This window comes from Myotis myotis, unplaced genomic scaffold (genome assembly GCF_014108235.1).
Source record: "Myotis myotis isolate mMyoMyo1 unplaced genomic scaffold, mMyoMyo1.p scaffold_m19_p_39, whole genome shotgun sequence".
Classification (NCBI taxonomy): Eukaryota; Metazoa; Chordata; class Mammalia; order Chiroptera; family Vespertilionidae; genus Myotis; species Myotis myotis.
The window spans coordinates 1,416,406-1,431,266 of record NW_023416345.1 but is presented as its reverse complement, the minus strand read 5'-3'; positions in this window follow the sequence as shown (position 1 = coordinate 1,431,266).

Sequence of the window (14,861 nt, the reverse complement as noted above, 5' to 3'; positions counted from 1 at the left end):
GTGTCCAGGCTGGAGTCCAGAGCGTGGGACGGGCAGAGAGAACGGAAGCGTTTAGAAATATGTCAATGGAAGAAGTACTCTGTTTCTCATTTTAACACTGGGATATAATAAAAAAAATATACAAATGGTTGGTGTATAGAGCTATAAATTCACACACACACACACACAGAGGCAGCACCTGGATCAGGACAGAGAACATCTCCATCACCCGCAAAAGCTCCTGGGTGTGTCCTCTGGTTTCTTATCTAGGCTCTCACATTAATCACTTTTCTTTTTAAAAATTTTATTGATTTCAGAGAGGAAGGGAGAGGGAGAGAGAGAGAGAAACATCAATGATGAGAGAGAATCATTGATCGGCTGCCTCCTGCACACCCCCTACTGGGGATTGATCTGCAACACATGCATGTGCCCTTGATTGGGTGACCTCCTGCTTCATGGGTCCATGCTCAACCACTGAGCCACACGGGTCAGCTGCATATATATTTTTATGTAGCACACGTTCAAGTCTTTCAGCACCTTTAAGGACTGGATTATCTGTTTTATATTTATTGGTAAGTGGCATTTATCTATTCTGGTGTGTTCTCCCTCCAATGTAAGAATTGTGGGTATTTTCTCCACCAATTAAGTCTGTTATTTATCAAAATGATATCTTGTGGTGACCAGAAAATCTTAATTTTAATGAACTCTGATTTATTGTTTTTTTGTTATGATTAACAGATTTTTGTTCTCTAAGAAAATGTAAGCTACCCAAGTTCACGAAGATATTCTCCAAAGCTTTTGTGTAGGAGTCTGAACATTTAACCTCACATTTAGATTAATGATTCGCCTCCAATTAATTACTTTTGCATGTGTGTGGGCTGGAGATCAAGGTCTGCTTCCCTTCCTCTAAAGGCTCTTCAATCTCTCGGGCGGCCTTCACTGAGCTGTTCTCTCCCACCGAGTCGCCTGTGCCTCTTATTAACCAAGTGGCAAAGCATCCTGTGTTTATTTCTACACTTTTGGTTCCATTGGTGTGTTTATTTGCCTTTGTACCAGCCCCACACTGTTCGTAAGCTCATTTTCTAGTGAATCATCGAAACGAGTGGTGTGTTTTCTGGTTTTGTTCTTCACATCAAGGTTTCCTGGCTCTTCCGGATCCTTGCGTTTTCCTGCACATTAGAGTCCACCCGGGGCTCCCTGGCTGTGGGGCCGAGCTCTGCGAGGGGGACGGGTTTATGGAAACGTGTTCTGGAAGGAGTTGTCTGTTCTCCGCATGTGACAAGGCATCGTGGGTAGACATGTAAATGCCTTTCCCACGATTCTCTATAAGCAGGTCCCGGTCGGGGCCTGTGAGGAGCATGTGGAGAACGGTAGGAGCTAAACTATAGCAGTGCAATCGCCAACATGCAGTGAACTGGGGGAGCACCTGCTTCAGGACTCGCAGTTCCGCTCCGTGGTCACCGAGACGGCGTCTCCCTCAGGTTCCTAAGAGGACAGGCCCCGGTCGGGCCTAGCATACGTTTATGAAATCAAGGACAATTTTAGATACAAACAAAAGACGACAAAGAACACAAAACAAATAGAGACACAAACACCACTACCAGTGAGTGGGCAGCTCACCTGTGGCACATTCACACATCTGAGCACCACGCCATATGACAAGCATGAACCAGAAGGAGGATGTCCTGGGGAAGGGTGAAGCATGAACAGTTATGCACGGGGCTGTGTGTTCTCAGGGCTGTGCCATGTGCCTACATGCCTGCCACACATGCTCACGTGTGACCGGCCAGGACAGGCACGCACGGGTAAGTGCTGACGCCGCTGCCCGTCCTCACGGCCAGGAGGGGAGGCAGAGGGCAGACCAGCGGAATCTAAGAGGGAGATGTCCCTGGCGTTTCTCACATTCGATCACGTAAAAACCTTCCCAGCAGAGAAGACGTCCTGCTAAACATGAGCAGGAGTCTGTGAGTTTTATGGACTTGCTGGCTGTACCTCCTGCGTATTTTAACTGCTTTATTATCACGAATTATCGTTAAATGCCGACATGGCCTCATTTCCCACGGGAGGCGGACATCTGTCGCTGAAGGACACCGTGAGGGAAGGTCCTGGTGCAGCTGCAGCTGAGAGTCACACTGTGGGCTTCCCGCTGCCGGTGGTGATCAGACAGGGAAACGCAGTTTCTGTCCCCAAGGAGCCCTCTGCGAGGCGATGCTGAGCTTAGCAGAGATCCCGGGAGATGTGATACCACGGGGAGAAATAGTGACAGGTTTAGGCTCCCAGATATATGCACAAGCGAGAACTGTGGGCCCCAGGGATCAGGATGGCATTTTATCCCAAATCGAGTTCCACACCTGGATCCAGAATTCAGCAGCCCCACCACAGGATGGGGGAGACGGGGAGATGGGGAGACGGGGGAGAGCGGGAGACCGAGAGACAGGGGAGACGGAGAGATAGGGGAGACAGGGAGACAGGGAAGACGGGGGAGGGGGGAGACGGGGGAGACGGGGGAGATGGGTTCGGCCGAAGCATAGGGTGCTCAGGTGTCAGAGCGCGTGGGTCAAATGCAGAAAGGGCCATGCGGGGGGTGGGGGTGGGGTGGGGGGGAGGACAGAGAAGGGAGACTTTACCTGGGAACTCCAGGAGGCTCAGTTAGGGCCAGGGCTGGAAGGAGGACAGGCCAATGTGAGAACAGGAAAAGGAGGTCGTCATGTGAGCCCAGCGGGTAATAAAGGCATCCGGACGCAGTGTTGGGTCTCTCTCTGTTTATCTCAATTCATAACATGGAGTGAACTTGACCCTGGCAAGGGCCATGTCAGCAGCGAATGGCTGCTGGGTGGATCTCTGTTTGAACCCGAGTCCACGTTGCGCAGGATAAAGACGCCCCTTGTGCGCGACGCACTGGAAAGCAGCACTTGGCCGTGAGCAGTAAAAGTGAGGGATGGTTACAGCTCCAAGGGGAGGCCGCTGGGACCATGGTGTTATTTTCAAAAGGCAACAACTACGTTAAAAAAAAAAAGTGTTAGAAAATGTGTTGTTGGGGGAAGGACTCTCTTGAATTTATCTTGTTCATCAAGATGGTTCGTGAGGGGATGTAGAGAGGTGAGAATATGAAGGAAGATGTCAGGTTAAAAGTGAAGTCTACAATGTGTTCCGGTGAGAGATGGCGTGTTAGCATGTGTAGGGATTAATCTTATAAAATTTTTGCACAAACTGACTCATTAGAGAGAACGACGCTAGAGCACTAGGTTCAGCTGAATTAAAGGTTCACCGCTACTGGTTTTTGTTTGCTTGTATCATTAGACAAGATCAGAATAGATTGGAATATATCCTGCGACGTCAGAGATTATGTTTCTTGAAGCTTTTTTCAAGTCTATGAATGTGTGTGTGTGTGGGTGTGTGTGTACACGCATGTAGTCTCAATGCAAAACATAGTCTTTGTTGTTTTAGTTGAGGGATAATATCTTTACACTAAAATGCATAAATATTACACACACACGTATATATATACTCATGCGATCACCCCAGAGTATAAGTGAAAATGTTCATTTTCACAAAAAGTTCCCGTTACTGTTTCACGTGTTTATTGTGTCTCACTCCCCTCCCTGCCTTCCCTCGAGAGGTTGTAACATCCTTGTGTCTTTGGTACAAATAAAAGTGTGTGAGTGAGTGCGCTGGCGCTCAGACATTTACTTAATTCTTGGCAGCCGTTTCGTCCACATTCACACTGTGCTTCTTCCCCCAACAAATCTGTTTCCTAAATTGTCAAAGGTGAACTTATTCCTGATTTTCCACCTGAAGACACTTCCCTCAGCGCCATGCGGACGTCAGTTACTTACTGTTTACGCTTTTAGCAACTGGGCTGCGGCAGTGGCTGCCCTTCGAGCAGGGTCTGTCCCCGAGTGGACGGGGCCTCAAGCAGGAGGAGTCATCAGATTCCCTTCGGGGCAACAGGCGGAGATGCCAGGCCGGCCCGGGTCCCGGGAGATCACTGCTTCCCGTGCAGACGTGTCGGGGGCAGTGATTCTAGGCGAGCATCAGCCCTCTTACAAATTATTCGCCGACTCGTTCTGGAGTTCGTCATCGACGTGTGGCAGCCAAGATCATTTCTTTATTTAGAGAGTGTTCTTCCTCACAAAGCTGTCTTCTGTAAACGCGTATTTTCTGAACTCCTTGCTCCTTTGTTCTTTACTGGAGCCAACCGCCCGCCCACGAGGCGTGGACTAGCCTCGTTTTCCTGTGTTTCGGCAAATCTGGTTGTGCCACTTGACGAGGTCAGAAGAAGCGGCGTTTCCCAGAGACGGACAGAACCTCTGACACCGGCTCGGCGGCCGAGCAGTGCCATTGCCGATCCTCATGGCTCGTTTGGATTTTTTACGTCTTTTTGCCGTGTCTTCGGAGCTCTGTTTTGCAGTTATAACGGAAGTCAGCTCTTGGACTTTCTCAGATCTCAGCACAACTTGACTCCATACTTTCATAAAGGTCTTGTGACTTTCTCTTTGATAAGATGTCTCCCTTCTTCTCAGCTCCTGTGGACACGCTTTGTGGTCTGGTCCCTGGCACACACACGGCCCCAGTCCCTCCCGTGGCCTCTGTCCTGGAGACACGGTGCCCGCGGAGCACACTGCGCTGTGATGTTTCCACGTCCCAGGCCACGCGGGCCTGACCCTCCCCCTGACAGACAGAGGGCCGCTCCCGTGGGTGTGGGTGTCGTCCAACGCCAGTTAGCCCCATTCCTGTATAAAAGCCCTCGTCACGATGGTGCGGAGCTCGCCCTGCAACCTCTTCTGTAACACAAGCCGCGAACCAGTGTGACACACGGGTCCCACCCAAACTACCCCTCACTCTTCCGCTCACCGTATCCCGCCCACCATCCAGCCACTGTCTCCTTTTCCAGACCGCGGTCTCGGCCCCTCTATGGACGCTCACGTGCGGGAGCAAGTCCAGCTTGGAGTTCAGTGCACTGTGGTTTGGTTCCCAGCTCTCGCCTTGACGAGCTGAGTGATTTTGGTGAACGTCCTTGAGCTTTCTGAATCTCTAAAACTGAGGTGATAACATCTCCCCCATGAATATTTTTTAACTTTTAATGTTTACTTAATCTGCATGTTATTTACTTCAGTGAGATCTATTCCCCTAAGAGACATGTGCGCGTACAGCGCGGTGTTGGTAACTGTAGGGACAGTGCTTACGGCGGGTCTCAGCTCACTCACCTCGCAGAACCGACACTGCACGCCCGCTGGCTGGCAGCTCCCCACTCCCCACCCCTCCTGCCCGGTGGCCGGCGTTCTGGTGACTAGGACTGTGCTAGGTGGCTCATACACATGGGATCATGCAGTGTTTGTCCTGCCGTGACCGGCTTACTTCACCTAGCATGATGTCCTGGAGGGTCATCCATGTTGTTGCATACTATAAGGTTTCCTTCTTTTTTAAAAAAATATATTTTATTGATTTTTTATAGAGAAGAAGGGAGAGGGATAGAGAGTCAGAAACATCAATGGGAGAGAAACATTCATCAGCTGCCTCCTGCACACTCCCCGACTGGGGATGTGCCCGCAACCGAGGTACATGCCCTTGACCGGGATGGAACCTGGGACCCTTCAGTCCGCAGGCTGACACTCTATCCACTGAGCCACACCGGCCAGGGCAGGTTTCCTTCTTTTTAAAGGCTGCGTGCTATTCTGCGGCATGGACGTACCACTGTTTATCCATTCACACATCCATAGATACTTAGGCGGTTTCCATATCCAGGCTGTGTGAACGGTGCTGTAGTGAACATGGGGGTGTTAATAGCTCTTTGATACCCAATTTCATTAGTTTTGGGTAAATATTTGCCATTGCGATGGCTGGGTCACATGGTCTAGCTTCAGTTCCTTTCTTTAAAAAAAAAATATATTTTAATGATTTTTTAAAGAGAGGAAGGGAGAGGGATAGAGAATTAGAAACATCGATGAGAGAGAAACATCGATCAGCTGCCTCCTGCACACCCCCTACTGGGGATGTGCCGGCAACCAAGGTACATGCCCTTGACCGGGATGGAACCTGGGACCCTTCCGTCCGCAGGCTGACGCTCTATCCACTGAGCAATACTGGCCAGGGCTTCAGTTTCTTCAGGCGCCTCCGTGCCGTTCTCTGTGGAGGCTGCACCGTCTGCCTCTCACCAGGGCCCAGGGTTACATCTCGCCGGGCCCTCGCCAGCGTTCGCCAGGGTCATCCCAGCAGGTGTGAGGGAGTTTCTAACGAGAAGAACGAGGTAAGGGATTAAAAATGTGCTGGTAAATGTGCTAAGTCACCTCTATCTCCTGCTAATTGGGGTAGAACTGGAAACATTCGAGTCACACTTACCACTTTCCATTTCATTTTACAGACACATTTTTATATCCCCTCTTCATGTGAATTGAGTGTAAGAATCGAGTTTCTCTGTATTTAATCTCCTTTAGTTCTGTGCTGAATGTTAGAGAGTAATATTGATTAACGTAATAATTACTCAATCAGTTTAAATTTAGTAATAATCACAAAGTAATTCAGGAAAAAGCCATCAGCTTTCAAAGTTGCCACCCTTCAGCCACTCAATGCCAGCTCTGATAGCGGATGAGCAGATGATGGTTCCTAGAGATGGAATTTATCGCGATGACGGCCTTTGAGCCCATGCTCAGGCTACGAAATACTCTTCTAGTTTCCGTGAATTGTTTCTATTTGTTTTCAAGAGCGTGAAGGCCAAGCCGTGCTGTCTCCTGCGTTTTACAAGAGCAGTTACCTGATGGCACCGGCTACCGTCCGTCGGAGAGCGGGTTCCGTGTCAGCGGAGTTTAACTCGTGTAAATCTGCAAAAATAAAACGCGATGTTCCCTTGGGTGGGTATGTCTTTGAACGGAAATTTAAACTCACTGATGCTCAACATCACTGGTCGTCAGAAATGACAATGAAATCCGCAAGGAGGCACCAGCTCACACCTCTCAGAACAGCTTCCCCCACAGTCAGATGGTGTCGGGAAGGGGTGGAGCCAGGGAGCGCTGTGCACCACAGTGGGTGGGCCAAGCCACGCAATAAAGAAAATCCACCATTTATTTTTTTAAAATATATTTTATTGATTTTTTACAGAGAGGAAGGGAGAGGGATAGAGAGTTAGAAACATCGATCAGCTGCTTCCTGCACATCTCCTACTGGGGATGTGCCCGCAACCCAGGTACATGCCCTTGACCGGAATCGAACCCGGGACCCTTCAGTCCACAGGCCGACGCTCTATGCACTGAGCCAAACCGGTTTCGGCGAGAATCCACCCTTTAAATGGGCGTCAAGGAGGAACCGGAGCCGAGTCCGGTGTGTGTCCTCGGCGATCTGGTGGAGGCTGCCATTGTCTGAGCGGGCTGCACTGGCCGCCAACAGCTAGGAGGACACACACTCTGTGCTCTCCCACTGCGGCGGGAGGGGGGTGGGGTGGCGGAGGAGGGTGGGGATTGGGGGGGCGTGAGCTGCCGGCAGCCCCCAGGCTGTGCTACCAGGTGGGGCTTTCTGCCCTGAGACCCCCATCACCAGGGGACGGTGCCCCTGGACATCCAGGCAGCCCTGCTCCCCACCCACAGCCACACAGGAGCGGAGTGGAGGTGCCCGCCCTCCTGGTGCTGGGCGCCCTCCCCGCACCAGCGCCCGGGGCACATGCTCTCCAGCTGGCCCCTCAAGTGCGATTTCCCTGTGGGCTCCTCTGCTCCCGAATCCAGGGCGTCTCCTGAGAACGGCTTCCCCCACAAGCTCTCTCACCACCACCGAGAGGACCGGCCGAGAAGCAGGGACCTCGGCACCGGGCCAGGCTGCCCTGGCAGCGAGCGGGCGAGGATCCTGTCCGACCCCCGGGAGCGGGAGGGACTAAGGGGGTGGTCACCGAACCCGAGGCAGAGGCGGGTCCATCTCCTGCCCGTCCTCCGAGCAGCGGTGATAGCCCGCCTTTGTCTCTGCAGCTGGAGTCTTTTTAAAAATATATTTTCATTGAATTTTAAGAGAGAGAGGAAGAAAGAGGGAGAGAGAGATAGAAACATCGATAAGAGAGAAACATCGATCCACCAACCGGCTGCTCCTGCACGCCCCCTTCTGGGGATCGAGCCCGCACCCCGGCCTGTGCCCTGACCAGGGATGAACCCGTGACCTCTTGCTGCACAGGAAGACGTTCAACCACTGAGCCACACCGGCGGACACGGCTGGAACCTTAATTGGCCGGCATTTCTGTCCCAGCTGCCAGAGACCCCCCTCCCCCCGCGGCTGCGCCCTCAGTCCACAGAGCTGTGGGCGGGTGAGTCGCTCCTGGATGGTGAAGCCGCCTGCAGGGCACCCAGGAGACCAGGGCGTGAGCTGCCGGAGGGAGAAGGAGTCGCTGAGCTTTGGAGCAACTGCACTGGCAGCTGCTGTCCTTAGAGTTTGCCTCGGGCGGGGCCTCAGCATGTGGGCCGCACAGCAGCTGTTACTGGAGCCAAGCGGCCGGCAGGTGCGCTGGGCCCATGGCTGCAGCTGCTCCCAGTTCCCTGCGGGCCTCCTCCCCGGGGGCATGTCTTCTCGGGCTGCCGGAGCCCACGCTGGGCCCTGGTGCCTCTGGCCACGCGGGGCTGCTCCTCTCTGCTTTCGGGGCACAGCTGGAGGCCCGGAACCGGTGAGAGAAGGATGCGGCTCTGAGTGTGTCTCCCGGCTCCTGACGTGGCCGTGCGGCTCCTCGCCGTGTCTCTGATGACGTTGGCTGAGATTTTCTTCAGGATCCGCCCATCCCTGCGTTCAGAGCACCCTGAGGCCGCGAGGGCCGCCCCGTCCCTGGGAGTCTGCGCCCCAAGCGGTCACTGGAGCAGACACCTCGGTCGGGTGCGCGGGCCAGCCCTCCTCTGGGCTCGGCTTCCAAGGTAAGAGTATGTTTGCAACACTGCAGGGCCCTGCAAAGCAAGCCCAGCCGGTCCGCCCAGGACCCGCCGTGTCCGCGCTGGGGTCGTGGGGAGGACCCTGCCCGAGGTCAGCGTTTCCCAGCCCGAGGTCACCGACCCGGGCTGCTCAGAACCTCACTTAAAAAACAGACCCTTCCGCTCAAATCGCCTGGAACTCAACCAAATGCCTCTAACACCTTAACAGGTCCCGGGAGTTTGAACTATTCCCATTTCCTCACCAGGCGTTTATTGACTTTCCTCAAAATACACTGATTTTTCTTTCCTTTTTTTAATGGTCTTTTTAAAAAAGGTAAATTGATTGGGGTGACATTGGTCAACATGAACAGAGAGGTTTCAGGTGTGGGTTTCCGTGTGACAAGGACTGTGTATTACACGTGTGCCCACTCCCCCCCCCCCAAGTCAGGTCTTCTCCCGTCACCTTATATGAGGACCCCCTTCCCCCACCGCCCCCTCCCTCTGGCCACCCCACCCGCTGTTTGTGTTCCTGAGCTCCCTGAGTGACGTCGGATGGGTCTTAGCTTTCTCTGACGGGCTTGTTTCACTCAGCACACTGTTCTCAAGCTCCGCCGTGTTGTTGCAAATGGCGCAGTTTCACCCGTGCTCAGGGCGGAGAGAATCCCATTGTGTAACATGAACCGCATCTCCCGTGTCCAGTCCTCCTTTATTCTCTGTGAAATGGGTCTTCACTACGGTGTTTTGAGATCGTCTTCCTCCATTTTTGGAAAGATCATCTATAATCGTTCGTCTACAATTGAATCGCAAAAAATCTAGGGCTTGTTACTAAAAAAATTATGTGGACGAACCTTGTCATTTAGGCAACATCCTTTGCAAGGAGCAATCCAGAGAGGAGAGGGTGTGGCCACGTGGCCTGTGGGGAGAGAGGGCAGGTCGAGTTTCTGTGAGAATCAGGAGGTGGGGGGGGGCATAAGGGAGGGGGTTAGACACTCCCAGCAGGCGCTGCCTGCAGCGATTCGAGAGCCGCGTTGCCGGGGCAACTGGGAACTCTGAAAGCACTGCTGGTCCTGTTTTACTTGGAACGTGGACTCAAAACTATTCAACAGAGTTCAGTCCCATGAAATACCAGGTCACAGTGACAGAAATGGTGGCTCCAGATCCGCAGAGAGGAGGAGAGCCGTGTGCAGCGCGGCCGTGCTCCGGGAGGCCCGCGTGCCCGCGAGTGGCTGTGCCATCAGGGGCGTGCACCCCTCTGTGCCTCGGGGTTCTCGTTATTAAAGGGGGATAGTAATAGCACTTCTCTCGTGGGGTGTGTGTGAGGATTAGGTAAACGGTCAGAAAGGCCGTTAGACAGCAGTGGGCGTGAATTAATTTTCAGCAGCTGCTGGGCCTTGGGATGCTGACCGCCTGCAGCTGACTCTTCCTCGCTGAGCAAAGCCCTAGGCGACCATGGGAGCTGGGGCCGCGAGTCCACTCCCTACTCATCAGGACTCAGCCTGAGCATCGCTGGCAGCGGCTCAGTTACTCAGAGGTCGGGCTTGGGCCCCTCTTGCATTGAGACTGGAGGGAGGAGGCTGGGATGGGGGAGCCAATCAGGACTTGGCACTGGCGCCTCCCACCGGCCGTCTTGAGTCCGTGTGGACACAGGGAGCTGGTGTGATGGCGCCCAGCTCTGGGTGAGTTAACTCACCAGGAGGCAGCCCGGCCATTCACGCCCAGGAGCGGAGGAGCAAAGCCCAGCGGTTCACCTCGGGGCGCCCAGGCCGCTGAGGGCGGGGCAGGTGGGGAGCCGGCGGGGGGTGGGGGGTGCCAGGCCTCCCAGTGAAGCCACCTTGCCCCTCTTCCTTTTGCTTCTGGAAGATGACAGAGCACAGGTGAGAAACAGGGGAGTTCAAAGCCAGCGTCAACCCAGAGAGCAGCCCTGAAGGGCGTCCTTGGTGGATGAGACAGGGACCCGGGACAGAGGGAGACGCCGCGTGTTGTCAAGTCTCGGTTTCATTAAGAGGCCCTCTGCCTCGTCAGCTCCATGGCTCAGCCCAGAACAGCCCTTGGGCCACAGGGAGCCGCTCAGGGCTCAGCCACACGGCTGTGCGGGCCCAGCATCGGGAATGGTCCCTCCTGGAAGGCTTTACATTTTGTTTTGATGGTAAATTTCATGCCGGCTCACCCGGGGTGCACACAGCCCGGCATAGCCACCCCCCAAACCCGCTCTCGGCCACAGGAGACGGGCGGCACATTGACCAGCTGCTCCCTGGCCACCTGCGTCCGTGTCACCCGGCACTTACACTCGGCAGGTACCTGGCCCCTGCAGGCCCCCTGGACGCCCAGCAGCCCACGCCCTCCAGGCGATCCATGTGAGCTCAGGCGGGAGCCACAGCACATCCGGAAAGATCGGCTGCTCTCGGCGCTCCATCAGGCACTGTGTAGTGTGAGTCCTGCCTGTAGGCCACGTGTCACTAAGCTTTCCAGCCGTCACATTTTAAACAGTAAGGGAGCCGGGCTGGGTAGCTCAGCTGGTTGGGGCATCACCCACGTAGACCAAGGTTGCCTGTTCCATGTCCAGTTGGGCACACGCAGGAAGTAACTGCTGAGAGTGAGTAAACGGAACAACAAGTCGATGCTTCTCTCTCAAATCAATTACAAACATAAAGGAAAACCCAGGTGAAATCAGCTTTACTAGCACGTTCCATTTCACACGATCTACTCAAACTATCACTTCAACATGTGATCGGCATTAACATGTTTCCGGATGTCTTACATGATGTGTGTACGCTGTCATGGAGATGCAGTGTGTTTCACACGTACAGCTTACACGCATTCATTACGCTAATGAGCAGAGCTCTCCCTGCTCCGTTTCATTCTGTAGGATAGGACTGGTCTCTGTCAGGAAGCGAGCACCTACGCTCCTGATATCCCCGCGTCTCCCGCGGTGGAGTTGGTCTTACTCGTTCCGCCACTGGGTCTGTCGCCGGCTTTCAGGGAAGCCGTTCCTTTCCCACTGCACCCCCCTCCACCTCGGGTCCCGTGCCCGCCCCATCCTCACAGAGGGGGCGCCTCCCAGGCAAGGTCTTGGGGCTCAGACGTGTTCCTTTGCTTTCACATGCAAATGGCAGCTCAGCGCGGGTCAGTCCTGCCTTCCCCGTCCTGAACGTACGTGGACGCGGGCAAGTGACTTCTCGCCCATGCGCTCGGTGACGTCTCCTCTGAGGCCGGCTTTGTGTGCCGAGCGTTTCATCTATAAAAGATCACTTGCCCGTGTCGCGGATTCTTGGGTCACGTCGTTCCCTGTCGAGGCTCAGATCTGCCCGGGTTGTCTCCTTATGTTTGGGCCTGAAGAGCAGGCGGTTTCTCTCCCTCTGTGGGTAACGTTTGATTAACGCCTGGATGTTTTAAAAATATTCTTGCTGCGTCCTTGAATCCAACCACTTCCAGGCTGTGTTTGGCTGGCATTAACTTTCTCATTATTTTTCTGGAACTTGGGGATCACACTTGATCTGAACGCGGAGAGCATTTGCCAGAGCCGGTGTGGGTGTGAGTCTGGCACCTTCAAAGGTGTCTTTGAAGCCCCCCCCCCCCCCCCCCCCCACCACAGTCTCTCAGGTAAAACCCTGGCCTGGTCCTGGCTGCTTCCTCGCTCACCCAGCCGGCCAGCAGCAAGTGCGGCTCCTTCCCCGGCACATGGGGACCCGCTGCCTCGGACCTGCTCACTCAGGGGCTCCCCTCCCTGCTGACAAGACCTCAGACGCGTTCCCTGATTAGTCTCCTGTCTTTTCCCCGGAGTTGGTTTTCGCCGTGCAAACATCGTTCGCTTTCATGGCCAGTCTTCACTTTCATGGCATCTAAACCAAGTGTCTTGCTCAGGAATGACTTCTCTCGGAGGCTGTCACGCACTGCGTGCTTTGCTAAGACCCTGTGTCTCCCTTCTCACGCAGTCTGTCTGTCCAGCTGGGTGCTGGGTGTCCCTGGGGCTATGACTCCCCCGGGTGTTTATCTGGTTATCATAGCAGCTTTATTGGCACGTTCCCCACCGACCTGAAGTGGCGTCTTTGTTGCTAGCGTTGTCTCTGGACCACACCCGTGTCTCGGGGTCCGTCTGCTTCCGGGGTGTCTGTCTAACCGGCTGTGCTCACGCAGTTCCAGGAGAGGAGCGGCGTTACCGTAACGATCGGGACGCACTGGCGGTTTACCGTGTTGGTTTCTGGCCTTCGCGGCTTCGCCGTTTATGTTTGTGAGGCCCCTCCCCTGGCTTTCTCCAGGGCTCGGCCGCTTTCCCGTTTCCTGTTGGCGTTGTTGGCAGTGTTTTCAGTGATTCTTGTGTGAATGGATGTTTTTCGTTGTGATTTCCTGATTATAATTTCTGGTGCGAAGGGAAGCTATTGATTTCTTGTGTCATTTGTGGAGCCCTCACGCGTCTCCACTTGCTCTCTTGAAGGTGGCTGGCGTCCAAGCACTCCGTCCGTACAGGCCATCACCGATGGACATGCGTTTGGACGGGCTTTCCATGTGTTGTTTCTCTAAGTGCAGACGCGCCATGGGGTGTGTGACGGGGCCCTTTCTCCCCATCAGCTTCTCATTTTAAACATATCAGACTTTGCGTGATATGTTTCCACGATATCTCTATGTGTTAGCATCACACAGTCGTGTGGCACATACATGGGGTGGGCAGAGGCAGGTTTCCCGTGCTGCTGAGAATACTTTGAGTTAATAAGCTATTCTAATAGCTCTAACCGGTTTGGCTCAGTGGATAGAGCGTCGGCCTGCGGACTGAAGGGTCCCAGGTTCGATTCTGGTCAAGGGCATGTACCTTGGTTGTGGGCACATCTGTAGTGGGGAGTGTGCAGGAAGCAGCTGATCGATGTTTCTCTCTCATCGATGTTTCTAACTCTCTATTACTCTCCTTTCCTCTCTGTAAAAAAATCAATAAAATGTATTTTAAAAAGTAATTAAAAAGAAGTTATTCTAATAATCAACCTGCACGCCTTTTCCCATGAGAGCGACTGTCAACCACCCCTGCGTTTGGGGCAACACAGACTCCTGTGACATCTCCCTGCTAGGCCACGCCCACTCCTATAGAATTTTCTGTTTAACTTTGACTTCTGTCTGTCATTCTTAACACTGGCGATCCTGCTCTCATTTGGTGATCATGGCTTGACCCAGCGTAGGACCAGTTTGTTTTAACTTTCGTAAGTTGTTCTGCTTGGGCGTTGGTGTTGACTAAGTTTGGAAACCAAATAATACAACGTGAGATATTTGCCCTTGAACGGCTCCCGGCTCAGGAGGTTCCTAATCAATATTTGTTGAACAAAAGAATAAACAATAAAGCTCTGTCGGAGGAAGGAGAGTCGACGGAGGAGACACGTGGAAGTGGCTGGGCCAGTGCCCGGATGGCGAGGGGAGGGCATCTATCCGTTTATTACCCAATAGCTACTCCGTTTTAGGAATTGCAGCCCATTTTCCTTTGAATGCAAACCCTTCCCTCACATGAAAATGCAGGAGGTACAGTTGAGAGAGCTGACTCACCCTCTCTGGAAGGGCAGCGTCTGGTGCACACCGGGCTGGTCAGGATCTGCCCAGGACTCTGATTTTGGGTGGGATGACAGGGCCTGACAAGCAGCGGCCTGTTCGTCCGGACGGTGGCTGAGGAAGCCACTCCGCAGCCACAGGCCCCTCCGACCTCAGCGTTTGCTGAATCCGGGATGCTCTCTGCCTTGTCTCAGTTCTCCTCGCTACGCAAACCCTGCCAGCCATTTATGTATTAGCCTGAGTTCGCTTCTATTGCTTTGGAATTAAGTAGCCCTACAGGCCTCAGCAGATTGTTACAAAGCTCACCAACCCTCTGCGCTGATTAGAAGCTGCTCAGGAAGGTCTGTGGGGACTGGGTGAGCGGGTACGTTTGAATTTCCCGACCATCACTCCATTGATTCCTGCAACAAATACTTACTGCACGTACGTCGGAAGCTCCCACGATGCTCTGCATTTACATGAAAAGCTGTTCTTTTTCTTAAGCGTCTCCGA